Here is a 25,656-nt window from a genome sequence, read left to right on the forward strand (position 1 = left end):
TGGGCATTTAGAGCCTAAAGTAGCCCCAGTGGCCAGTGTGAATATTGCAAGGTTACTAATTTTGTTTTTTAATAAAGAGCATGAAATTTAAAATAAAAAACAAACAATCCCCCTACAGTTGTAAAGCATTGATACATTACGTGGAAATATTAATATGTTTGTTATAATGAACTATTATACCGGGAACAAAAAAAATAATAATGAAGCAAAATAATGAAATCCACATAATCTATAAGGGACAATAAATAAGAGGATATAGATGGGTCCTGTATATACTGTATGTATACGCTGCGACCTGGCTCTTTGGCCCTGCAGCCCATGCCCTTCTCTTTAGCCCTGTGGCCGTGCCCTTCTCTCTGGCCCTGCAGCCCTTGCCCTTCTCTTTAGCCCTGTGGCCGTGCCCTTCTCTCTGGCTCTGCAACCCATGCCCTTCTCTCTGGCCCTGCGGCCCGTGCCTTTCTCTCTGGTCCTGCGGCCCGTGCCCTTCTCTCTGGCCCTGCGGCCGTGCTCTTCTCTCTGGCCCTGCGACCCGTGCCCTTCTCTCTGGCCCTGCGACCCGTGCCCTTCTCTCTGGCCCTGCGACCCGTGCCCTTCTCTCTGGCCCTGCGACCCGTGCCCTTCTCTCTGGCCCTGCGACCCGTGCCCTTCTCTCTGGCCCTGCGACCCGTGCCCTTCTCTCTGGCCCTGCGACCCGTGCCCTTCTCTCTGGCCCTGCGACCCGTGCCCTTCTCTCTGGCCCTGCGACCCGTGCCCTTCTCTCTGGCCCTGCGACCCGTGCCCTTCTCTCTGGCCCTGCGGCCCGTGCCCTTCTCTCTGGCCCTGCGGCCCGTGCCCTTCTCTCTGGCCCTGCGGCCCGTGCCCTTCTCTCTGGCCCTGCGGCCCGTGCCCATCTCTCTGGCTCTGCAGCCCGTGTGCTTCTCTCTGGCCCTGTGGCCCGTGCCTGTCTCTCTGGCCCTGCGGCCCGTGCCCCTCTCTCTGGCTCTGCGGCCCATGCCCCTCTCTCTGGCTCTGCGGTCCGTGCCCTTCGCTCTGGCTCTGAGGCCCGTGCCCTTCTCTCTGGCCCTGTGGCCCATGCCCTTCTCTCTGGCTCTGAGGCCCATGCCCTTCTCTCTGGCCCTGCGGCCCGTGCCCTTCTCTCTGGCCCTGCGGCCCGTGCCCTTCTCTTTGGCTCTGCGGCCCGTGCCCTTCACTCTGGCCCTTCGGCCCATGCCCTTCTCTCTGGCCCTGCGGTCCGTGCCCTTCTCTCTGGCCCTGCGGTCCGTGCCCTTCTCTCTGGTCCTGCGGCCCATGCCCTTCTCTCCGGCCATGCGGCTCGTGCCCTTCTCTTTGGCTCTGCGGCCCGTGCCCTTCTCTCTGGCCCTGCGGCCCATGCCCTTCTCTCTGGCCCTGCGACCCGTGCCCCTCTCTCTGGCTCTGCGGCCCGTGCCATTCTCTCTGGCCCTGCGGCCCATGCCCTTCTCTTTGGCTCTGCGGCCCGTGCCCTTCACTCTGGCCCTTCGGCCCTTGCCCTTCTCCCTGTCCCTGCGGCCTGTTCCGTTACATGTGGTGTCTTGTAGTTCAGCCCCCATAGTGCCTACGAGCGGAGCGCAGCATCTCACAGCCCGGTCTCACAGAGTAAATGGAAGTTTCTGTTTGCTTTTGCTTGAACAAGGAGCCTCATTTACAGATCTTGTTGCTGCTACCTTAAAAAAACAACCAAAGCCAAGAGTCTGGGAGCAGGAAAAAACAGAGCGTTCATTTATGGGGCGCCATTTATGATGCTCGTTAGGGATACGACCTGGATTTATGGACTGGTCTCCTTCCCCTGGTAACCTGGATGTGGGGGATCAGGCTCCAGTCTCCGCTCCGAGATGACGGACCCTGTGTTTAAACTTAATCAGAGCGGTTAATACTTTTTCTCATTATATTTTACTTTGTGCCATCACGTTCCATCTGGCTCTCAGTTAGCATATTACAAGTGGGGAGATACATTCCTAATACTGGGATTATACCTATTGGCTGAGTAAGCGCCACAGGCTGGAATCAGAGGCGGCAGAGGAAACACAGATTTTGAGCCTTTTTTTTTTACACAAGTTACTGTACATCTCCAGGCTGTGATCGGTCGCACGGCTTTTGTTAAGTTCCACCATGTTTTTTTTATTTGAAGAAAAGTTGCAACAATGATGGAAAATGGGAAAAGTAGAAAACATTCCCCCTGACTGGTCTGTCTTCTATTCTGGTCTCATTCCTCGCATTGTCTTTTTCTCGTGATTTCCATGATTGACGCCATCCTTCTTGTTACCATTTCTTCTTTTCTTTTCCTTTATTTCCTTCCATTTTCCTTCATATGTGCCTCCCATGGCTAGAAGATATGGCCCCGTCCTGTTCACTTGGAGGAAAGGGCTGTGGACGGTCTAATCCAACCTTCCTTATAGGAAACCGTTCACATGTAGCGGTATCATAGACGTCACTTCTCCTCTAAATCATCAGATGCTGGAGGAGAAAACTGGACCGTTCCTTGAAGTGGACACTGACCTGTGATGTTCTCCTCCATGGGTCCAGCGCCTGATATCCTCCTCCTCCTCTTCTCCAATGATACAACATTATGTCTTGTATCAATTTCCAGCCTGGAATCATGAAAAGCCACTTTTTATTATTTTGCAGAACTCGGCCGCTGCTGAGACTAATCTGTCAGTTCAAAGGAAAATGCTTGAAAGCAGATTTAAGAGGAGCCAAAGCCGGAGTTTGTCCGAAAGTAGCAAGACAATATTTCTTCAAAAGAAAGTCGATCTGTGTTTTGTAGCCTTATTACCTCTTTGAAGGCTTCTACTTGTATGGAGTCCACAGGGAAGATGAGAATGGAATTGTTATTCACTCTTCTTACTTATCCCTCCGACATCAAGGAGGAAAATGGAGAAGTGTTCAGAGGAGAGCGCAGAGCGAGCACCGAGGTCAAGTACCTCACAAGATGCTCGTGTGCCAGAAAGTGGGCTTTGTCAATGCAACAGGTGAAGACATATCCAACCAGAGAGAAGAGCCACCAAAATGAATTATGCCTCATATATCTAACGCAATGTTCCCTCCCTTTATAAGTTTGGTAAAAGCTCAGGTGACGAGGGGACAATACCCTGCTCCACGCCATGGTCACTATACATATAGGTGACTTGTCTTATTTATCAGTGGCGGTGGGTGTGTATCTCTCTACTGGACGTACTGGCTTTTCCTTGCCTTTCTGGGGGCGAGTCTTTGTCTTTCTGCAGGGGCGAGTCTTGTTTTATAGAAAGCAGGGGTGGGTCTTTGATTTTGTACGGGAGGTGGAAGAAGGTCGATGTGTTTCTGCTCTTGCTCTCCTGTCTGTCAAAATGTACACCGATATGAAAGAAGGCCACACTTTCTGTTTAGGGCAGGAGAGCCACTGAAAAAGTGTGCTGGGAATCAATCTCCAGCTTATGTTTCTCTGACAACTACAACACCTAACGTGCAAAATGAGTCTGCAGTTGCAGGACACTGGGAGTTATAATTTTGTAAGGTTGTTAAAAAAATAGAAACTGATTTATTATGTAAATATGTTGTATTGGTCAGCATTGGCAGTAGCCCTGCCCCCGAGGATCATAATTTGTTTCTACAGCTAAATATAACTGTCATTTCACCTCCACCAGTGATGGCGATATAAAAAATGCAATGCGGCAAAACCTGTCAGAACAGTCAGTTACGTGATCAGAGAAGTTCTCAAAGACTTCTGCTCGTTTCTTATTTTCTGCTGAATTTCTTATCTTTTTCAAGCACAGTTGGGGCTCCGGTATATTTAATAGATGCATAACCTTTATGAAATATACATCTCCTAACTACAGAGCAGCATCGGTGCGCTCCGGCGGAGTAATCTCCTCCATCAGTAGCGGTTCATATCTGACTATCTCGTATAGAAAACCTGCAGTCACATAAATCCGGCTGCAGATCTGCTTCACTGTTTGTACAAGATGCTCAGAATTTATGTCCAGATTCTGCTCTATTGGGAGAGAAGCACAGAATGTTCTGGGGCCGATCTAACAAGATGGGGGCCCTTAAGTGACACACCCGACAGAACAGTATCGCTCCAGGTCGGTGGTCCAGTGAAGGTCCGAGCTGAATGCCAACAATAATATTTTTACCATTGTACAAACTCTGTAAATTATTTTGGATCCAGTTTTATTTGTAACCAGAAAATGTGATGGGACCAAATTAAATAGTTTGTCGCTCACAACTTCTTAAATGCTGACAACTATGAAATTCTTGCATTATAAGCAATTTTGTAATTCTTTTTAACCCCTTCACAAAATGCATGTTGGGTCTCTCCCTTTGATGTGGGCTCCAGTGCTGATCCCGCACTTTTTCCAGCACATCTCAGCTGATTTCATCAGCTGACATTTTCCCCTAACAGCCGTGGGTGGAATCACGATCCACCCGCAGTTGTTTACCTATTAAATGAAGCTGTCAATCTCTGACAGCGGTATTCAACATGCTCGCGCCGGATCGCGTCACAAACTGGGCGGGCATGACAGCCTAAGGTCTGCAGGAGATCCCTGTAGTTGTCATTGCTGGATAGCTATGAGTGCTGCCCAGCGGTTGGCGCTTATAGCAAGTGATCATTTTAGCTACACATAGCAGGGCTGAAGCCTCATGTGTAGCACAAGCGATTGGATGATCACAGTTTCTAGTCTCTCATGGAGACTATTGTCGCTAGTAAAAAGTAAAAAAAAATGTTTTAAAGAATATAAAAAAAAAGTTTAAATCTCCCCCCATACAAAATAAAACCATTAAAAACACACAAAAATGCACATATTTAGTATTGCTGCTTTCAGAATCACCCGATGTATCAATATATAAAAAGAATTAATCCTATCAGTAAATGGCGTAGCGTTAAAAATATCAAAACACCAGAATTATGTTTTTTTTGATCGCTGCAACATTGCTTTCAAATGCAATAACAAGTGAACAAAAGATCGTATCTACAATAAAAATGGTATCAATAAAAACGTCAGCTCGGTACGCCCAAAATAAGCCCTCACCCAGCCCCAGATCCCAAAAAATAGACGCTACGGGTCTCGGAAAATGGCACAATTTTCTTTTCTTTAAACAAGGTTTGGATATTTTTTACGCTACTTAAATAAATCAGAACCTATACATGTTTGGTGTCTGCGTATTCATGCTGACTTGGAGACTCCTCATAATGGCTGGCCAAGTTTAACATTTAGTGAACATGGTAAAAATAAAAAAAAAACATTGTGTGATTGCCCTTTTTTTTTTTGGCAATTTCACCGCACTTGTAATTTTTTCCCCCTTTTTCCAGTGCACTATATGGTAAAACCAATGGTGTCATTCAAAAGTAGAACTCGTCCCGCAAAAACCAAGCCCTCACATTGCCATATTTACAGAAGAAAAAAATGGCTCTAGGAAGAAGAGGAGCGAAAAATAAATGCAGAAACGGAAAATGGCCCTGGGTTGAAGGGTTAAATGCTGCCATCAGAGATTGACAGCGGCATTTAACGGGTTAACAGCCGCAAGTGGATCACGATTCCACCTGTGGCTGTTATAGGCGCATGTTAGCTGTTAAAAACAACTGACATGCACTGGGAAAGATGTAGGCTCAGCATCAGAGCCAACATCAAAGGGAGGGAGTCCAGCGTGGGCATACTATGTCAGAAAGGGGTTAAAGCAGCTCTCTTCCTCCTCCTCCCATCAGAGTTTTTATCCCCCTAATATATTGCACTCATCATATTATACAGCACTGTATACTTACAATTGCTCATTTCTCCTTTTTACCCAGATAATTCTTCTCTTTTCTCTTCTCTATGTAGAAGCAGGAAGTCTCTTTAAAACTTTACCTCCTTTCTACATTGAGCTCAGAAAGATTCAGCGCCTCTGTTATTAATCACGTGATGTCATAATTGTCTTACCCATCAGATCTATCTGGGTAGAAAGGTAAAATGAGCAATTGTAAGAGCACAGCGCTATATAATGTGATGAGTGCAATATATTCGGAGAATGAAGACTTAAATCTGATTTCTTCTTTACACCCCAGAACTTTTCCATCTTCATTTTGTAGGTTGATAGAAATTGGGGTATGGGGGTCCGCTCCATATTGATACCGGTCCGGGTGAGCGATCCACCCTGAGCACCGATCAGTGAGCAGCTGGGACCACATACAGGGATCAATAACTCCTCCAGACCAGATTGTTGCTATCGTCGGACACTAAACTAGAGCAGTAAGAATAAGATCCGCACAGATCGTTCTAATTCGCAAGTTTAATAAAGGGGACATCATGCCACACTCAGTATAGGGGAACACCAGTGGCACATGGTAGGAGGGAGGTAAGCAGGGCCCTGGGCCACAATCTTCAGACCTTCCCCCATCTTTGTCAGGTCCGGGCTAGATCTCTAGGTTCTGCTGCTGTAATTGCGGCGTTTCTTGCATGTCTCCGGCCTCCACTCCGCAGCAGCTGAGTCTTCAGATCGGCACCTCTATTGTCCTTCGGAAAGGTGACCCAGTTCATTAAAGCCATAAAATCTTCTCTTCCTACGGTGTGAAACGCGTCGGCGGTTATGTCATAAAATAATTGGCCGCTTTCTCTCCTGCTGGAAATGTGTCCCAGCAAATTTACACCAAGGCCGAGCGCTTTCAACTATTGTCTCTCGGGGATGCGACGCTCCACAAAAGTTTTGTGTTTTCACCCATAAGATAAAGCTGAGGATCTGGAGGCGCCACTTCAGGCTGCGCAGACGCCGTGGTGGAAACGTCCCCCGCTCCTTATAGACCCTCATCTTGTCGGATCTCCTAATTTGTAAGGAAAAACAAAGCTTCACCTTCTGCAGGACGGGATCTCATTGATGCGGTGTCAGAGATCCCCCTATAACGGCATATCCTGCAGCGCCGCAAGGACCAGCGGCATCGTTACCATGGCAACACGGCCGCTTCACCAAATGAGGCGCAGCTTCATCAGACCTTAGGGCTCATCCAGTTCACGCTGTAATGAGAAAATCTGCAACTTTCTAAGATCTGACGTTTGAATTGCTCCGTTTTTTCTAGATCTTGACTTGCTGTCAGTGAATTTCAGTACTGGTCCGCATCTTGACTTTACATAGCCAGACACTTCCAACTTCTCACAGCTGAGGGTTTGTTATAGTTGTATCCAGGCTTGATAATAATCTGGGGGATAAACAGTCTGGATTCAGGTTGGATACAGTTTACCTGCACTGACACATTGTAACAAACTACCAGGAAGGGTGAGAGAAAGAGCGAATGGACTTGATACGTAGTTACATAGGTTGGAAAAAAAAGACTCAGGTCCATCAAGCTTTCTTCATACATTCTGCACTGATACATTGTACCAAACTATCAGCTCAACAGAGAGGTCGCTTGGAGGATAAATTCCATAAACAGTCTACAGCTAGGGATTTGTTACAATGTATCAGTGCAGAATGTATGAAGAAAGCTTGATGGACCTGAGTCTTTTTTTTTTCATTCTATGTAACTATGTATCAAGTTCATCTGCTCACCCTTCCTGGTAGTTTGTTACAATGTGCCAGTGCAGGTAAACTGTATCCAGCCTGACTCCAGACTGATACATTGTAGCAGTCTGGAGTCAGAGCTGCAAACAACTGTAGCAAACCATCAGGTGTGCAAAGACTTGGGGGGTCTCTGAATGTAAATGTGGCCATGTCCTATTCCCTGACAGCTGTCAGAGGTCTTTAAACTGAAGTACAAATCTGTTGTTAATTTTTGGTGGAAATTGGTGTGAATTCAGATCTGTGTTATTTCAGGTGTAGAGTTATGGCCCGGGTCATATGAAATCTGTCAGGTGGGGAGGGGAGTTGCGCTGCCATGATGGAGGTGTTCATTTTGCGACCGGTACTCTTCTCGCTGTTGCGCCCACTCCTCCACTTGATGCCGTCAGTTAGGCCGGGGTCACACTTGCGAGTGCAATGCAAGAAACTCGCGCCTCAATACCCGGCACTGCCGCCGGAACTCGGGACCGGAGCACATTGCTCTCAATACATTTTGCCCATTTATTTTGACTGTCCGGAGGTCAGAAAATGTAATCTGCGCCTCCAATAACCAAGTGCAGAATTCAGCTCCAATTTGCCATTTTCTTGTTGTCAAGCTTACTATACTATAAGATACGAGCGCCTCCTGGGGCTACATGATTGTATTGGCAACATTTGGAGGGAAATTGACATTTTTGCGATGTGTAACTTTTTAGGGTTTGCTGTAAGTGGAAAAATTACAGAAACGGCAAAGTCTGTAAGAAATCTGCCGGACGTGTCAGTGATGACTTTTTATTTACATAGGACTGCACAGACTACATTAAAGAAGTATTCCAGCTCGGCTCACTTGTATGTCTGGAGGAGAGCAGGGCCAGTGACGTCATATCCACTGATGTGTGCACATCCCAGCAGGGATCGTACACCTGACGTCATGGCCCTGCTTCTCTCCCAATACATGTGAGCAGTGGTGGACCCCCATAGTGATGCACCAAGCAGGTCACCGTGGAGCCAAAGTGAACCATTAGTGTTTGGCTCACTGGGAGTGAATGGGTTAACAGGAGCACCCTGGCGGGTCATTCCTGCTCTGTCCTTGGGAATCCTGGGATATCCGGAACCAGTTTGTTGGCGCAGTAAGTTCTGAAGGTCCTTGTACAGACAAGGAGACGCTCCGCACATCACTTCTTCTCTGGCTCTTGGCGACATGCACCTCGGAAAGTATCACTAATGACTTCTGCCTCGGCCTTAATAAGCTGCAAGTTCATTTTTATTAATGGTGACCTTTGCAGCGAGCGATTAATTACGGAGGGAGAGCGCAGAGCCAGTCAGGACCCATAAAACATTGGCTCTCGGGATCATGCGGCCATAATTAGTATTCAGGGCACCCGAGAACTAATCTGTGTTTATTCTCATGGAGTTTGCATTACCTCGGGCTGAAATATCGCCCGCCGCTTCCAGAGCGCACCAAAGGTTATGTATATTAAAGTGTCGGTGTCCTGAAAATAAACTTCTGTAACTTTCTAATAGACTACATTCCATTTCCCAATATTTTACAAATCTTTGCTTTCTGTCTGTAAATGGAAACCTTCTGATTTATGCTCAAGAGACCGAAAATGTGCGTAACCAATGCTTACAGCTGAGAGTTTGCTATATTTGCATCTAGAGAAGCACTCCTCTTCCTCATCCTTGTCCTCCTCTTCCTCCTTGTACTTCCATCAAAGTCTTTATCCTCTTAATATATTGCAGTCACCATATTATACAGCACTGTGCTGTTACAATTGCTCATTTTCCCTTTCTACCCAGATAATTCTTCTCTTTTCTCTGCTCTTTGTAGAAACATGAAGTCTCTCATCCTGGAGAATCCATGCCCCATTATATGCCTGTGCATAGAGTTCCTGAATTTTGTGGGTTTAGGGGCTTCCAGGTGCCTCACCCTCCCCTCTAAGGGTCTCACATTTGCTCTATTTTGAGATGACTGAAACTTTACTTTCCTCTTATAAACTTTCCTACCTCCTCGTCCCGCCGTCATCACTTATCTCCGGAGGGGAGAAGCAGCAGTGACCCCCGTCACATCCCGCGTGTAATTACCGCAGCACCAGGCAGAAATCATTACAAAATCCGAGAAGTAAGGAGCCACGATAATGAGCAGAGAGAGGAGGAAAGGTGCTGAGCATTGGGGAATTGGGGTCTTCTGGGGTCCTCTCCTGCTGGGAACATCAGGGAGGGGTCATTATAGTTTTATATCGTAGGGAAAATGACCTAATTTCTGAAATTTTCTGATTTACAGCCAGAAGGAGAAGGAAAATGGAGACTAACCAAGATAAAAACCCGCCATACAGAGACCTTATAATGCCACCATACAGAGCTATATAAACCCATATGATGACTCCATACAGTGCTACACAGCGCTATGTAAAGCCGCCACACAGAGCCATATAATGTTGTAAAACAGTGCCATATAAACCCATATAATGCTGCCATACAGAGACCCTAGAATGCCATGTCATTCAGCCCTACTGAGCAATATAAACCCATAAAAAGGCCACCATACAGTGACATGCAGCGCTACTCCGAGCCAAAAAATGTCGCCATTCAGTGTCATATAAACCCATATAATACCATCGTACAGAGACCCTATAATGCCTCCATACAACGCCGCCATACAGTGTGATATGAATACACATATAATGCCGTCATACTGAGCAGTATAAACCTATATAATGCTGACATACTGAGCAATATAAACCTGTATAATGCTGCAATACAGTGACATGCAGTGCTACACAGAGCCATATAATGCAGCCATACAGTGCCACACAGAGCCATATAATTGTGCCACAGAGAACCATATACTGCCACCATACACTGTATTGCACTAGATGACGCTATGGCAATGTATGGTGGCAGTATGACAGTGATACACTGGCACCATACAGATGATCATCCCACTATATAGTGCCATAAAGAGCCATATAATGCTGCCATACTGTGCTATGTAATAATTGGGGCCCATCATGGTTGCTCTTTCAGACTGATACATTGTAACAAACTATCATTCCTGAAGCTCTGCCTCTATGGCCAGTACTGTACTGCTATCGGGTATTCTTAAAGGGATAGTGCTCTGTCTCGTTCCCTCGCTGTATCACATGACTGCACGCCCTGCGGCCGGATGTTGCTTTCTCTCTACTCCTATGAGCGTTTGGTCCGCCGCCATTGCCATCGTAAGAAGGTGAATTCTTGTACCTTCCGTCAACAAGTGACCATGAAATCTCGTCTTTTACCGACTCTCAAGTTAATTAAAAAGATGAGAATTATTTATTTCTGCTCCATTAAACCAGGTCATCACCGGGAAATGAAATCCCTCATAACGGCCAAAATCTCAGCAAATTTGGAAGCCGCACAACGTCTCATTTTTAATTCCTTTAGTAAGTCTATTAATCTATGGAGCAAACCTTGAACTCGGGAGCGGATATTAAATGTTCTACTAAAGGGTATATTTCTCAGAAGCTCGGTGCTCAATTACGTGTGACAAAGTGAAAGCGCGCACCCCACCTGCGCCATGTGCGGGAGACATCCATCTCCAAAGACGTCTTAAAGGGGCACTGGAGCAAAACGCTAAAATAACATTAGCATTATTTATAGTCACTCGATGGTTCACATGAGGCTTGTACGCTCCAGTGCAAAACCGCCTGCGTCCTGGGGCGATCAGCGGTCGCACTACATTGGCGTAAAGTGCAATTTAGGAACAAGCACCAAAATGATGGAGGACAGTTCAGAAATGCGGCCGGAAGAGGATGCAGTAGATACTTACATGCTGCAGAAATGCCACCAAAATGTAGCAAAGTGTAACCAGATCCCAAGATAAAAACTGATGGCCACTAGGCAAAACTGGACATGTATAAGACTTTAAAAACACATGAGACATGCACAAAAGTGAACAGGTCAGTCGGACAGTGTTCACACCACCCAAAGACTGAAACACAAAGAAAAAACACAGTATGACAAACGTGCAAAAATACTCTGCTGTAAAAAATATATAACAGTAGTTAGCAAGTGCTAGTAAAAAGATAACAAAAACACGGTATTTAGTTGATACGTTTTTTGCAAAAAATGTATACTAAGCCACTCCACCACGTTACGTTATACCCATCTCGGAGCAGTCCTATCTAATGTATTTAAAACCTGATCATGTGAACAGTACCTATATGAGCAGGATTCAGAAAGGCGCTGCCTGATGTGGGCACGCTGTGCAAGACGGCTATTCTTGCACGTTTGTCATACTGTTTTTTCTTTGTTTTTCATGTATAAAACTTTGCAGTTTAGCACAAGCTCTGCCAGAGTTATCCAGCAGATGGCGATGTTGAGTGCTGCACTATAGGAGGCATGGTGTTTGCAGCATGCCAGAAATGAGTGATAATAAAAGTACTGCAATTAAAGGGACGGGTCTGCAGATTCTTTAACTCTGCACCAGTTACAAGGTGCATAATTAAAGAAAAACACAAAATATTGCGAACTGTTACAAATGTAGCAAAAGGTAACATCATTCCCCAAAGTAAAAACTGAAGGCCACATTGCAAATAATCAATCCACAGAAGACCTTGTAGTTTAGCATGGGCACTACTCTACTTCTCCAGCAGATGGCGACGTTGAGTGCTGCTCTACAGGAGGCACAGTCTTTGCAACATGTCAGAAGTGAGTGTAATTGCAACACAATTAAAGGGACAGTTCTGCACAGAAGGAACCAGGCTGGATTATTCCTAGCCCGCGCCAGGGGGTCAGAACCCCGGGTAGTTCAGCCATTCCTGACTTGCCACATTGGTAGTCCGGCTTTGTGCTGCGCGCTGTATGATGAGCGCAGCGCTTTCTCCGTGTCTTATTCTGAGCAGCTCCGTCCAGTCACCATTTGATTTCACCTAATCTGATCTGGTCTCTCATTTTACCAGAAGTCATTACTCAGAGGACGCAGCCTGACTCCAGCTCTATCGAATATGTGCATCTCTACATCTCCTCCATGTCTGTCTCCTCCAGGACATAATGAGGACGATTCTAGAAAAACTCCCTTCGCCGGAGTCGGGAGATGAGTGATGGGCCTCCGAGCGGCCGGCACACACGTCCCTTTATTTCATTTTGTGAACAGATGCCCTGAAGAGATTTCACATCGCCGGAATCTGAGCGGTAACATCGCAGAACGCAAAGTCGCAGTATTCAGATATTAGGAGCAGGGCCCCGGATGTCATCACCCTTAATTATCATCAAGTCTATCACTGCGAACCCATACCGCCAGACACTCGTGTAATGCTGAATCACCACAGAGCTGTAATCACACTGCTCCTTATCTTAGCTGAGATTGCCCCAGAGCTGTAATCACACTGCCCCTTATCTCTGCTGAAATCACCCCAGAGCTGTAATCACACTGCTCCTTATCTCTGCTGAGATCACCCCAGAGTTGTAATCACACTGCTCCTTATCTCTGCTGAAATCACCCCAGAGCTGTAATCACACTGCTCCTTATCTCTGCTGAAATCACCCCAGAGCTGTAATCACACTGCTCCTTATCTCTGCTGAAATCACCCAAGAGCTGTAATCACACTGCTCCTTATCTCTGCTGAAATCACCCAAGAGCTGTAATCACACTGCTCCTTATCTCTGCTGAAATAACCCCAGAGCTGTAATCACACTGCTCCTTATCTCTGCTGAAATCACCCCAGAGCTGTTGTAGGGAGGAGGACCCCCGCAGAGTGTCCGGGCCGGAACCAAGGGGACCGCCATCTGAGTTCCTAAGGAAACAGTACCCGGGGAGCAGAGGAGGAGAGTGGACTGCTCAGAGTGACAGGACAGCAAGGGGAGGGGCGAGTATAAAAGGGACAGGGAGCGCGCAGGGGAGTCAGTTGGTGATACGTCAGAAACGGAGCAGGAGGCGGAGGGGGCGAGAGCGAACTAGGAGGACACAGAGAGTTCACAGAGGAGACCAGCAGCAGAGGGTAGATACGCAGTGGCCCTCAGGAGAGAGGCGCCGAGCTTACCGACAGGGGACTGCCTCTTCACCCCAAGCCTGGGTCACGATCTGCCCCCGGTCGTCCTCTGCCGTTACCGCTGAGACAGAACCCGCCGCGGCCTATCTGCTGCCCCTCCCGGCCACTGCGTCCCACTTCAGCCTGCGGTTGCGGCCTGGCTGCTGCCACCCGCGGACGCTGCCGTGTCACTTCAGCCCGTGGTTGCGGCCTGTATATCACCGCTCACTGCCGCCTTTACCCCGCTGCAGACGGCAGTTAGGGCCTGTTCCTCGTCAACAGAGACACTCTGCACACAGCCTCAGGCTGTGCGCGTGGCCAGTAAACCGCCACTCTTAAAGACTGCGACACAACCCTGCTTGAGTACAAGAGTCCTATTGAACTTGCTAACAAGCGCAACCCCGCTGTTACTACAGGGGGTTACTACATCACAAGACTCCATCAGGGCCTGTTGTGCCCCAATTCCTCCTGGGTGCTGGGGCGCCCGAAGACTACTCCAAATCTTCAGCGGCTGGGCTCAGCGGCTGCGTCGCCAAAGCAGCCTCACCAAAGACGCCAAAGTAGCCTTACCAAAGTTGCCAAAGCAGCCTCATCATAGACGTCAAAGCAGCTTCATCCACAACGCAGCTCCAACAGAGACTCTGAGGGACGTCAGGACGGATAAGTGACATTATAAAGTATAAGGACCCATAGACGGCCATACTGCGGCCCCACAGTCACTGGCCTTGGCCGGGTTAGTCGTGTTCTTTTCAAATAGTGTTTGGTTGTACTGAATCCCTGCGAGGACCACATTGTTATCCCTTTTTGGTTGCTTAGTATAGCCCTAGTGGCTTCAATTTATAAAAGTTTGCTTTTCAAAGTTCAACCAGTCTCGCGTCTCGTCACTGCATCCTGCGAACCTGCGGTTAACTACACTTGGCGTAGTCAGCAGGATGCAGTCTCCGAGCGCGGACAACGATGCCCCAGACCAGAGCAGGGCCGTGAACTCAACAGTTGACGAGGGCCCTCGTTCCAGCATTTTGTTGGGGGCTATGCTGAGCAGCCTGCCTAGATTTTCCGGCTCCAATACCATGCTATGGAGCTGGACAGACTGAATGCGGGGGCTCTTTCGAATGCACCCGATGACTCCTGACCTGGAAGCAGAAGTAGCTCTCATGGCATTAGACGGGGAGGCTCAGAATTCAGTGATGTTGAGGCCCTCGGGACACCGCAACACCTTTAATAAGGTTTTACAGATTTTAGAACAGACACATGGGGACCCAACCAACGTGGGACAGTTAAGAACCCTGTTGTTCAGTCGGATGCAGGGGGAGGGGGAGACCATCACCTAGTATATGAATGTCCTCCAAGAGTTACACAAGGCCATCAACAGAAAGGACGGCGTAGGGGTAGGACCTGTTGACATTACACTACGCGACCTGTTGGTGACTGGACTGCGTGACCCATTAATAAAGCAGGCATTACGGGAACAGATTAGAATGAATCCATGTATAGACTTTTCCGAGGTGGGAAGTCAAGCACGCGCTCGAGAGCGAGAGCAGGGAATGGCGGTCCCCGTGGGGAAGGTCCGGAGTGTGGATGCTTCCCTGAACACAGTTGCAGAGCCTCAATGGGTAGAGGAAATGAAATAGGAGTTGAAGAACATCCAGGGCGAGTTGGCTGAAGTGAAAAGAAGGACTGAGTCCGGGACTGGACGGCCTAGTTTCAACCCTGGTCCTTGGGGACCCCGCTCCCCCCGGGGCGGGCGGCCTGCACAGACCCGGTGCTATGAGTGTGGGGAGCCGGGCCACTTCGCCCGAGAGTGTCCGCGGCGTGGGAGATACCCACCTCGGCGGCCATTAAACTAGAGGGCTCCTGGCTGGGGGGATGCTGCTCGGAGCCAGAAACCACGATTAGGGGTGGTGGAAGTCCTGAAGATTTTGGTCGCAAAATGTCCGGTGGTATGGGCAGAAGCAGAGGGCCGGGCAGTCCGGTGCCTAGTGGACATGGGGTCACAAGTGACAACTATGCCTGCAACTTTTTTCCGGCAAAATTTTCCTGAAGCAGCGAGACCCCAGTGGGGACCCATGATCAGACAAGTAGCCGCCAATCAACTACCAGTCCCTGTTGCTGGGGTGGTGTGGGTACAGGTGATGCTGTGCGGTAAATTCTTCGGCCGCAGAGGAGTGGTTAAGACCCACTGAGAAACTGATAAACAGCACCCAGTCATTCTGGGCATGAACATACTGCCGGAGTTTGGCAACCTACTCCTCAATGATCCCACACATGAGACCTTGAAACACTGGGGTTCCCACACGGCCCAAGGACAGATATTCCAGCAGTTGGTGCCGGAAGAACGAGTCCTCCAGGACTGCCAGGAGGGCGAGGCCCTGGGCAAAGTCATTGTGTTAGCGGCTTCCCTGCTTGTACTGCCCCCTGGACAGACAGTGGTGGCCCTGCCCATCCGAGCCCCGATACCATTGGAAGGCATGGAGATGCAGGTGGAGCCATGCTACTCGGAGCGCTTACCCCCTGGCATACTGGTGGCTCGCTCCCTGACCACAGTGCAGAAGGGGACTATCCTGGTGCGCTGCATCAACCTTGAAGACCAAGACATCGTCCTGAAGCCCTGGACAGAAGTGGCCAAGCTAGTAAGGCCTTTTGAAGAAGTGCTACCGGTCCCTGCGGTTCAATTGAGAGTGCAGTCTGAGGACCCTTGGGCAGTAACTATCCGGACTCTACAGGCTACCGAAATTTCAACTCAGGAAAAGGGTCAAAACATCCTGTAACAAATGCTGGCCGAGCTCTCTGGACTAACTGCAGCCCAACTCTCTCAGATAAAAACACTGCTCGGACAGTACCACAAGGTATTTGCTAGTCATGAGGAAGATTTTGGATGTACCACCGCCATCACCCATGGAATTCCCATGGCAGGAGCAGCCCCCATCCGTGAACGATATCGACAGATTGCTCCACAACGCTACCAAGAGCTGAAAACTTTGCTGGCCCAAATGCTACAAAAGGGAGTGATTCGAGAAAGCCAATGCCCCTGGGCGGCTCCCATTAGGTTGGTCCACAAAAAGGATGGCACCTTACGATTCTGCGTGGACTATCAAAAGCTGAATGCTTGCACCATCAAAGACTCGTACCCACTGCCCCGAATAGAAGAATCCTTGTCCGCCTTGGGGAAGGCGACGTACTTTTCTACTTTGGACCTGGCCAGTGGGTACTGGCAGGTGCCCATGTCAGAAGAAGACAGGGCTAAGACGGCGTTCATACTTCCTATGGGACTATTTGAGTTCAATCGAATGCTGTTTGGACTGGCCAACTTCCCGAGGACCTTTCAGCGGTTGATGGAGCGATGTCTGGGAGATCTCAATTTTGAGGCCACGTTGATATACCTGGACGATATCATCATTTATGCTGCCACGTTTGAGGACCACCTGAAGCGGTTGGGGCAGGTACTCGGCCGGCTGCAAAAGTACGGGTTGAAGGGAAAACCCCAAAAATGCCACCTATTTCGCACCCAGATCGCATATCTGGGCCATGTCGTCTTGGCGGAGGGAGTAAGGCCGTCCCAGGAAAAGGTTGCTGTCATTCAGGGATGGCCTACTCCCGAGACGATAAAAGATATGCGGGACTTCCTGGGGTTGGCCGGATACTACCGTCGTTTCGTAAAGAATTTTGCATGCCTGGCTCGAGCCCTGCACGACCTGCTAAAGGGGGCTCCCGCTGGGGCAAATGGACGAAAAATCCAGTGGCTGTAACCTCAAGAAGAGGCCTTCCAAGACCTTAAGACTGCGCTCTCGGATGCTCCGGTGTTAGCTTATGCGGAGTTCTCGCAACCGTTCATCCTGCACACTGACGGGAGTCTTCACGGGCTGGGGGCTGTGTTGTCACAAGTTCAAGACTGCCGGGAGAGAGTGATCGTGTATGGAAGCCGCACACTCCATGATTCCGAGCGCAACCCTGACAGTTACAGCTCCTTACTGCGAGGAGCTCGAGCTTAAGTGTGGGCCATGACGGAGCGGTTCGCAGAGTACCTGGCGGGCTCTGAAGTAGTGGTGCGGACCGACAGTAACCCGCTGGCCCATTTGGAAAACGCCAAACTGGGAGCTCAGGAACAAAGATGGGTGGCCCGAATGGTGAAATTCAACTATAAAATTATCTATAAAAGAGGGGCCGAGAATGTACATGCTGACGCTCTCTCCAGGATTCGACATACAACTCCAGGGAACAGTCGAGACGACGAACTAGAAGGGGAAGAGATACTGTACGCCGTGCTTACAACTGCCACCCAGGAAGTACCTCCCAAGGAGACCCTAAGGGGCATGCTGGAACAATCCAGGGATAAGTGGATCCAACAGCAGCAAGAAGACAAAGAAATTGGGCTTCTCCGGAAATGGGTAACCGCTGGAAAACTGCCCACTGACTCCCAAAGACAGAATTTGACTCAGGACATGTCGCTGATGTTACGACAATGGGAGAGACTGGTTATCAGAAAGGGACTATTATATCGTAAAATGACATCACGAACAACTTCTATGACAATTTGGCAGGTAGTTACGCCCGGAGCCCAACTTAACGAACTGGCTCGAGAATCCCATGAAAAAGGGGCTCATTTCTGAGCTCAAAAGACCTTGCAATGGTTACAACAGAAAATTTACCATCCACGCTTGCATGCTGTTGTGGACGAGACTTGCCGGACCTGTCGCCTATGCGAATTAGCTAAACCGCCCGCACAGCGAGCCTCAGTGCAAACAATAGTGACCTCAGCGCCCCTCGAGCTTCTGACGGTGGATTACCTGACCATTGGTCCCGCATTTCAGGGGTATGAACACTGCCTCATCATGGTAGATCATTTCACTAAGTTCGCTGTGGTCACCCCCACTCGTGACCAGACCGCGTAGTCGGCCACCTCCGCAATTTGTAGAAACTTTATACAAGTTTACGGCTGCCCTCAGCGGATACATTCTGATCAAGGTGCATGTTTTTTGGGCAAAATAATGGAGGAAGTACACGGTATGGTATTGACAAATACCAGACCACGCCATACCACCCGCAGGGAAATAGCGCCTGCAAACGATTTAATCGGACATTAATCCAAATGTTGCATACTCTGGAGAGTGACAAGAAGGCCCGTTGGCCCGAATATGTCCCTGAACTAGTATGGGTCTATAATAACCGAGTACATCGAGTTACTAGCTATACCCCCTACTCTCTGTTGTTCGGAAGCGAGGGCAAAGGGATCACGGAGGTAGAGTTGGACCCAGGGGAACCTCAGCCTTGGACTGGGGTATCATCATAGGTCCGAAATCACCGGCACAGGCTGCAAACTCTTCATCGAATCGTACATACCAAACTTCAAGACTTAGAACACCCCGGAAAAAGTTCATCTCTACCTCCCGACCTCCAAAGCGGAGACCGAGTACTTGTACTAGACCTGTGTACGAAATACGACATGAGAAAGATGAAACGTTGCCTACTCGCATTGTGCATCGTAATATGCTACGCCCCTGTATTTCCACCGACCCGAAACAACCTGAACCTGCTCCTCAGGTCTCTGAACCATTGCCCGTGTTCTGGGACCCGGACGACGAAGAAGACTTCTCCACAATAACCAGGGGCTCTCTATTCCATGATAAACCAACAGACACAATTAGCCTGCCCGAACCAGCTAGCCCACCACAGACCACCACCCCAGAAGACTCCACCCTAGTCGAACTAAAACACTCCGAACAGGACCAGTTCATATGGCAACAAAAACTGACACGTCTGCAGATCAAATCAAGCATACTGAGGCCCTTGCCCGAGGACTGGCGAGCTTACAGGATGGTGGAGTGTAGGGAGGAGGACCCCCGCAGAGTGTCCTGGCCGGAACCAAGGGGACCGCCATCTGAGTTCCTAAGGAAACAGTACCCAGGGAGCAGAGGAGGAGAGTGGACTGCTGAGAATGACAGGACAGCAAGGGGAGGGGCGAGTATAAAAGGGACAGGGGGCGCGCAGGGGAGTCAGTTGGTGATACGTCAGACACGGAGCAGGAGGCGGAGGGGACGAGAGCGAACTAGGAGGACACAGAGAGTTCAGAGAGGAGACCAGCAGCAGAGGGTAGATACGCAGTGGCCCTCAGGAGAGAGGCGCCAAGCTTACCGACAGGGGACTGCCTCTTCACCCCAAGCCTGGGTCACGATCTGCCCCCGGTCGTCCTCTGCCGTTATCGCTGAGCGGCCTTTCTGCTGCCCCTCCCGGCCACTGCCGTCCCACTTCAGCCCGCGGTTGCGGCTTGCCTGCTGCCCCCCGCGGACACTGCCGTGTCACTTCAGCCCGTGGTTGCAGCCTGTATATCACCGCTCACAGCCGCCTTTACCCCGCTGCAGACGGCAGTTGGGGCCTGTTCCTCATCAACAGTGACACTCTGCACACAGCCTCAGGCTGTGCGCGTGGCCAGTAAACCGCCACTCTTAAAGACTGCGACACAACCCTGCATGAGTACAAGAGTCCCATTGAACTCGCAAACAAGCACAACCCCACTGTTACTTCAGGGGGTTACTACATCGCAAGACTCCATCAGGGCCTGTTGTGCCCCAACTCCTCCAAATCTTCAGCGGCTGGGCCCAGCGGCTGTGTCGCCAAAGCAGCCTCACCAAAGACGCCAAAGCAGCCTCATCAAAGACGTCAAAGCAGCCTCATCCACAACGCAGCTCCAACAGAGACGCCGAGGGACGTCAGGACGGATAAGTGACATTATAAAGTACTAGGACCCGTAGACAGCCATACCGCGGCCCCATAGTCACCGGCCTTGGCCGGGTTAGTCGTGTTCTTTTCAAATAGTGTTTGGTTGTACTGAATCCCTGCGAGGACAACATTGTTATCCCTTTTTGGTTGCTTAGTTTAGCCCTAGCGGCTTCAATTTATAAAAGTTTGCTTTCCAAAGTTCAACCAGTCTCGTCACTGCATCCTGCGAACCAGCGGTTACCTACACTGTAATCACACTGCTCCTGGTCTCTGCAGAAATTGCCCCAGAGCTGTAATCGCACTGTTCCATATCTCTGCCAAAATAACTCCTGCTTTGTAATTTCACTGCTCCTTATCTCTGCTGAAATGACTCCAGAGCTGTAATCCTAACACTCCTCATTTCTGCCCCATTAGAACACGAGTGTCTCCAGATTTTCTGCATTGACAGTTGCAATCTGTGGTAGTGAGAAATCCATCTATCCTGGGTCTCCTGGGTTCAAATCCCACCAAGGACAACATCTGCAACAAATTTGTTCTCCCCGTGTTTGCGTGGGTTTCCTCCGGGTCCTCCAGTTTCCTCCCACATTCCAAAAACATACTGATAGGGAATCTAGATTGTGAGCCCATCGGGGACAGTGATGATAATGTGTGCAAACAGTAAAGCGCTGCGGAATATGTTGGCGCTCTCTAAGTAGATTATTATTATTATCTCCTGACTAAGTAGATGCTAAAGTTATTGATCTTTCCCTTTCCATGCTTTATACTGCAGCTTTGTTCCATTACGTGATATCTTTAATCACTGATTCCAGCCTCAATGAAAATGATCAGGCGGCTCCATAACACAGGTCAATGGGAGGAGCTTTAATAAAGAGGAGGGGCCTGGAGGGGGCAAGTTTAATAGGAAAGATAGTAAGAAATTGGGGGATTGTGATAAGAATTGTCCATGATCTGACGCTTCTCTGCTCAGGTATCGTTACAATGTATCAGTGGAGTGGACTGATATTTGGACCCTTCTCTTGGTTTCCCTTTGCGCTCCCAGGTTCGTACTCGTCATACAACTTTTTTGCAGGAGATTTCTTCTGTCTGTTCCACAATTTCTCTAATTTCTTTTAATCTTCTAATTACTTTTCTCCTTCTGAGTGTTTCAATTATGGCTCACGGTGGAGAACGAACTAATGAAAACTGCCAGCAACTGTCAGCCGACGTTACCAGGCAGTAATCCGCTCCTTCGGCTTTGGATGCCACCAGGATTTCTCTTCTTCCTAGATATTGTTATTCTCTACTGATCAGGAAATCTTGTATCAATGCAAAGATTTACATAAATACCAGAAGTTGTCAGGGCGAGGGGTCAAGATGTCGGATTGTCAAGCATCATAATGGGGGAAGACGAGAGGATGGGAAGGAAAGCAAAGAGGAAAAGATAGGGAATGGGGGAAAGAGGAAGGGAAGGAGAACAAACTGGAAATGTGCAAGGAAATGGAAAGGAAAGAGGGGAAGCCAAAGGAAGTGGAGAAGGTAAGATAGGAAAGAGAATGCAAGAGAAGGAAGTAGAGTAAGAAATGTACAGGGAAATGGGAAGGAAAGAGGGGAAACAGAAGGAAGGAGAGAAGGTAAGATGAGAAAGAGGATGAAAGATGGAGGTAAAACAGGAAATGTACAGGGAAATGGGAAGGAAAGAGGGGAAGCGGAAGGGGAGAAGGAAAGACAGGGAAGAGAATGGAAGAGAGGGAGGTAGAGCAGGAAATGTACAGAGAAATAGGAAGGAAAGAGGGGAAGCGGAAGGAAGTGGAGAAGGTAAGATGAGAAAGAGGATGGAAGAGAGGGAGGTACAGCAGCAAATGTACTGGGAAATGGGAAGGAAGGGGAGAAGGTAAGTCGAGAAGGAGGAAATAAGAGGGTGGAAGAACAGAAAATGTTCAGGGAAATTGGGAGGAAAGAAAGGGGGAAGTGGAAGTAAGGGAGAGGAAAAGATGAGAAAGATGAAAGAAGAAAGGAAGGTAGAGCAGGAAATGTTCAGGAAGGGGGGGAAGCGGAAGGAAGGGGAGAAGGTAAGACGAGAAGGAGGAAAAGAAGAGAAGGTGGTAGAGCAGGAAATGTACAGGGAAATGGGAAGGAAAGTGGGGAAGTGGCGAAGGTAAGATAAGAAAGAGGTAGGAAGAGAGGGAGTGAGACAAAAGAGTTGAAAGGGTAGAAAATGGGGGATGAAAGAAGATTAGAAGGAGAAATGAAGACGGAAATAGAAGAAGGAAGAGGTGAAGCAAGTAGAACAGGAAATGTAGATGAAAATTGGAAGGAAGTATAGTTGGGGAGTCAGGAAATAGGAGGAAAAGTAAGGATATAAGGGAAAATAAGAAAAGTGTAGATGTACTGTACTATTAAAGAAAGCAAGTGAAGAAATTAGACAGAAGAGTGGAAAATCAGAAAATAGGAAATAAGGTAGGAAACTGAGGATGTGAAATTAATTGGCTGATACAGGAAGCGGAGTGGAAAAGCTGTGGGAAGTGGAGGAGCTGGAAGGAGAAAGAGGAAATGGAGCATAAATAACAAGTGTGGTTGAGGGAAAGAGGAAGGAAATGGAGGGAAAAGGAAAAAGTGGATGGTAGGAAAAGAAAGAGAAAATATTGGGACTATGACAGAAAATGGAGAAAAAAAAGGCAGGATCCGTGGCTTGTGCCCCATTGGGATCTACCGTACATTGCCTACAGGGGGGAATACGGCGTCACACAGATATAGCTCCATTTTGCAATTCCATGGGGCCTTTTTGTGTCCTCATTCCCGTTTGTATGGGGAGACGTTATATGTATGAGCCTTTCTTTATGGGATCAGAGCCAGCTGGGCCCCATGACTGTCTGGAATATTCCAGCGCTGCGGCCTCGGGCCGGACACCATGTAAACATCACGGCCAAGCATCTCAGATTAATCCCGATTTCAATGTTTCTTTCCCTGGGAATTTACATATTTTCCACTGGAGGGAAAACCTATTGATTACATAGATGAAATGCACACCCGCTGCATGGCTTGTTTTCAGCATTCTAAGAATTTCTCTTTTTTCAGCCAAATGCATGTAAAATAAGGTGGAAATGAGGAATATCTTATGTAATGTAAATGAGAAGCAGCTGCGTGTGTCTGAGAAATGAAACGCAAAGTTCTGTAGTTTGTGATTTACAATAATTATGGAAAAAATAAATATACATTAATGAAATAATAAACAATGCAAAAAGAAATATGGTCTTTCCACATATGCCTTGTTCTAGAGGAAGCCATTATCTATCAGTCTTAGCTATGACCCCTAAGCACCAACAGACATGGCAGTTAATTGTGCTTTGTACTAAGCTTTAAGAGGCATCCATAGGTGCATGAGACCTCCACTGTCCCTCCTTATTATGGCCCACTGGGTGGGATGGATTCTCTAAACTGTCTGTCTGGATGTTCCGCACGGACTGGAGGCGTCGGTGTAGCTAGGTAGAGCAAGGCGAGATATCCTGGATGGCATCTTGGACAGGGCACAACAAGGCTGAGACTGAGCATATAGCATGTCACTTTGGAACAGCAGAGCCGAGTATGCAGACAGGCACATTGGAACAGCAGAGTTGGTGTGCCTGGAGATGCAATTTAGATAGAATGTAACAGAACCCTGCATTATAGCATTTCTGGGTTCATCAGGAGACATACTGAGGTAAAGTATAGTGGAGCCCTATACTGCGCTGAAGCTGGGTTGTTCAGGAAAAAATGTGGTAGCAGAGCCCAACAATGACGTTACAGCTAACACCAGAAAACCTAAATACTCAGGCAGTGTGCTGTGACCCAAGTCTACCTGAAAGGGACAAGGAACGTGACATCAGAGGGGCCCCTGGTGCAAGAGCGGAGTGAGCTGGCCACCGGAGGACGAGGAGAGGGAGTCCGGCACTGAAGCGGGGACAGACCAGTAACGCTTTTCTCACTAAAGTTTTGGCGCCCCTGAGGATTCAGTTGCCACAGAGGTACTGCACCTCCTCCTGAGGTGTGGTACCCCACCATCCAGGTAGGTTGGAGGCTCCTGACCACGCTCCAACACCTGCAACCCACACAACACAGTAGTTCAGCAAAGCCACATTGCGGCTCCCTGCTTGGAGTGTAGCAGAGCACCTTTGGTGGCTCCCTGCTTGGAACACGAATCTTCACCATCTTGGCTGCACCACACCACCAGTCCCAGAGGATCTGTATGCAGCGTCGGCTTAACATCTCACTTGCCGAACACCACAGGTGGCGTCACAAACTATTCCACCATTCAAACTTCCCCCGTTAATTGGGCGCCCAGAGCCACGGACCGGGTCACCGCTGCTGTGACACATCCCACTGACACCGGCCCGGTACCGAGTACCCCACAGCCCTGGGAGGGTGACCCAAAGTGTTCTTATACAACCAGGCTCAGACTGGCCCACAGGGTAACAGGGGAAACTTGGCGTCACGAACAGTATGACAAGACCCGATGCCATCGGGTTGTGTGTGCCTAAGGCTTAAAGTTTTTGAAAATGTGCAGAAGACCCAATTTGATAGACTGTGAAATGAATGTTAAAAATGGCCGCTGGCGCGGTGAAGGAGGGCGTGACAACCTGGGAGGTCCCAAGAAAAGACCGCGAACTGTCCTGGGCCTCCCCTGCCTGAATTACTATGCGATAGCGACAGGGCCCACCCCCCGAGGGGTTCGAATACTGGCTTGGTATGGAGGAGCTGGAAGAAGACGCCACCCCAAGAAGGAGGAGCGGAAGCCAGTGGCGGGAAAAGAGCTCAGACAGGAAGAACGCTAGAACGCCATCTTGGAAGGGGACTGGAGGAGGCCTGCGGAGCGCGAGGAGGTTATGCTGCCTCTCCCCGGCGCCATGGCTGAAGGCTCCAATCCAGTGTCCGAGATGAACCGCCAGCAGCTGGAGGACGAAATAGCCCAGCTGACGCACCGCCTGCAACTGAGGCAGGAAGCGCTATGGACTTTGAATCTGCAGCGCGCCCAGGAGGGGCCTACACCTGAGGTACCCGCGACACTGGTACCCGCCGCTGCTGCACCAGATCTTTTCCAGGCAGACCCTGTGGAGCCTGCGACAGCTGCCATGCCACCAGCAGCGTATAGTGTTCCCTCTCTGCCGCTACCACCGGAGGAGTTGTACAAGGCCCTGGGAGCCGAAGCGGAGGAGGAAGAGCTCCTGTCCGCACGTGATGCGGCCACGCAGGTCCCTTCAAAGACCCCTGCGGACCCGGAGCCGCCATTAGCTCCTGCGCCGTCCCCAGTATCCCACCGAACAGCGTCCACCGCCACTATGCCTGCACAGGAGCAGAGACCGCACCGCCGGGAGGCGCCAGGTATATACCCCGGCCCTCCTAATGGGTTGCCCCCTGAATTCACGTTGTCAGCGGCTGGCTTGCGGGAACTCGAAATGGGGCAGTTGGAAGAATCAGCTGG

The sequence above is a fragment of the Dendrobates tinctorius genome, unplaced genomic scaffold (genome assembly GCF_039654945.1).
Source record: "Dendrobates tinctorius isolate UK_male_01 unplaced genomic scaffold, ASM3965494v1 ptg000010l, whole genome shotgun sequence".
Classification (NCBI taxonomy): domain Eukaryota; kingdom Metazoa; phylum Chordata; class Amphibia; order Anura; family Dendrobatidae; genus Dendrobates; species Dendrobates tinctorius.